Raw genomic sequence first — 2,403 nt, forward strand, 5'->3', positions numbered from 1 at the left:
GCAAGCTTGTGCAACCACTCTGGAAAACAGCGTGGAGGTTCCTCAAAAAACTGAAAATAGAGCTACCCTATGACCCAGTAATTGCACTACTGTGTATATATCCTAAAGATACAAACGTGGTGCTCCAAAGGGGCATGTGCACCCAAATGTTTATAGCAGCAATGTCCACAATAGCCAAACTATGGAAAGAACCTAGGTGTCCATCAACAGATGAATGGATAAAGAAGATGTGGTATATATACACAATGGAATACTATGCAGCCATCAAAAGAAATGAAATCTTGCCATTTGCGATGACGTGGATGGAACTAGAGGGTATTATGCTTAGCGAAATAAGCCAATCAGAGAAAGACAACTATCATATGATCTCCCTGATATGAGGGAGTGAAGATGCAATGTGGGGGGGGGTTGGGGTAGGAAAAGAATAAATGAAACAAGATGGGATTGGGAGGGAGACAAACCATAAAAAACTCAATCTCAAAAAACAGACTGAGGGTTGCTGGAGGGAGGGGGGGCGGGAGAGGGTGGTGGGGATATGGACATTGGGGAGGGTATGTGCTATGATGAGTGCTGTGAAATGTCTAAACCTGGCGATTCACAGACCTGTACCCCTGGGGATAAAAACACGTTATATGTTTATTAAAAATAAATAAACAAATAAATTTAAAGCTCTGAAAGCTCATATGGAAATAGCATTCCATATATGCGTTTTGTCCAAAAACACAAAACTAGCAGGAACCAGGGGGGAAAGAAATATAGAAAAGGGCTGGGCAAAGTTCAGAGCTGACAAAGGGGAAAAGCAGGGAGACAAGGGGAAGCGTGAAGAGCCCCAAGTCAAGGCAGGAGAGGGGTTTCCAAGGACTAAGCATCTTATTTGATGACAATTTTCTGGCGCAAGGCTCGGGGCTCAGAACCAGGGAGGGGCTCAGGAGGTGGCGGGCCAGGGCCCAGCGCTGAGGCAGTGGGCGGCAGTCCGTGGGCAGTGATGTACTTCTTGTAGGACTCACTGATGATCTTGAAGGCTCGAGCAGTGGCATAAGGGATGTCTGTGACAGGGTCCCGGTACAGGGCTGGCCGATGGGTGACAGGGCAGACCTCCCGAACAGGGACCTTTGGGGGCCGCCCTTGGGGAACCATTCCTCAAATGTTGCATCATCACTAAAAGTGATGAAGGTACGGGAGCAGCGAGCTGGAGGGACGACGGGTCCAGCGCCTGCACGGGGAGTCAGCTCAGAGGGTGTGGGAGTAGGATCCAGTCCTTCCACATCCACATTCTCCTCTTTAGGGCCTGGCTCCCCAACAAGCGGCACCGTCACCGAATGATAGGTGATTATGGGCCCTGGGCACTTCCGCTTCTTGTGCACCTGCTTCTTTTTGTCAGCCTCGAGCCTCTCGTATGTCTCCAGTGAACGTTAAGTTGAGCTCCTCTGTGATCTTGGCCTCTCTTGTATTAAAACTCATAGTTTACATGCTCTTCTCACCAAATTCTGAGCAGCATGAAGGCAGAGACTGTGTATTATTCAATTCTAGATGTCCTGTGCCTATCACAGAAGAGATATTTCTCTATAATGATATGTGTCACTGAAAGACTTCGTATACTAGATAGTAGCGGGAGATGACAAAGCAAATCTTAAGTGTTTTAACTGAATTACAAACAGAAACAGTACCAATTACCTGTGGAGTGAACTTGGACTGCCAAAGCAGTTAGAATAGTGTAACTAAATCTGCCACATATTTTTTTTAGTAATGCACCAAAAAAAATTAATTAAGAAGATATGGCAGGTACTGAAGAAACACAGAAATAGAGATCTCAGACAGCAAGGCTGATGGTATAATATGGACCTGGAAGGAAGTGTAACTTGCTACTAATTTAACAGAACTGATGGTAAGCCTGTCTGGAGAGGAAGCCCTGCCTGCTTGCATTCCACTGGAATGTTCTGCAAGGGCTCCTGCTGCCAGGGCCATAGCTGAAATGATGTCTTTTCCTCTTTCCTGCTGAAATCTATGACACTATTAACACTTGTCTTGCTTGAGAAAACCACATGTGAACCAACAAAATTTTGCATAATACTGACATTATACCCCTACTTAACAATAGTAGATGAGCTGACTTGAGTTATAGAAACATGCAAAATGACAGAATAGACACAGTGGTGATTGAAACAATGATACAGGATGACAAACATATTTTGGCTTAAGGGGCATCTTCACAATTTTTCTTTGGCAGTCAACAGTATTTGAAAAAGAAGAATATTAATGGTTTTACTTCAGGACAATGAAGTGTGGTAATGGACTTACGATCTGAGATATTCCCTTTGGAGTTACATAACATAATCTCTATCTTTGTGGGAGGGTTCCTATTAGGTTGACACTCTCATAAAGAAGTTTGGACCTCATAGACAC

At 44.6% G+C, this 2,403-nt stretch overlaps 1 pseudogene; it reads right to left on the reverse strand.

The window, feature by feature from the left end:
• Positions 1 to 736: 736 nt before the first annotated feature.
• Positions 737 to 1,461, reverse strand: LOC125104747 (vacuolar protein sorting-associated protein 72 homolog; annotated as a pseudogene).
• Positions 1,462 to 2,403: the final 942 nt, after the last annotated feature.

The sequence above is a fragment of the Lutra lutra genome, chromosome 1, assembly GCF_902655055.1.
Source record: "Lutra lutra chromosome 1, mLutLut1.2, whole genome shotgun sequence".
Lineage (NCBI taxonomy): Eukaryota > Metazoa > Chordata > Mammalia > Carnivora > Mustelidae > Lutra > Lutra lutra.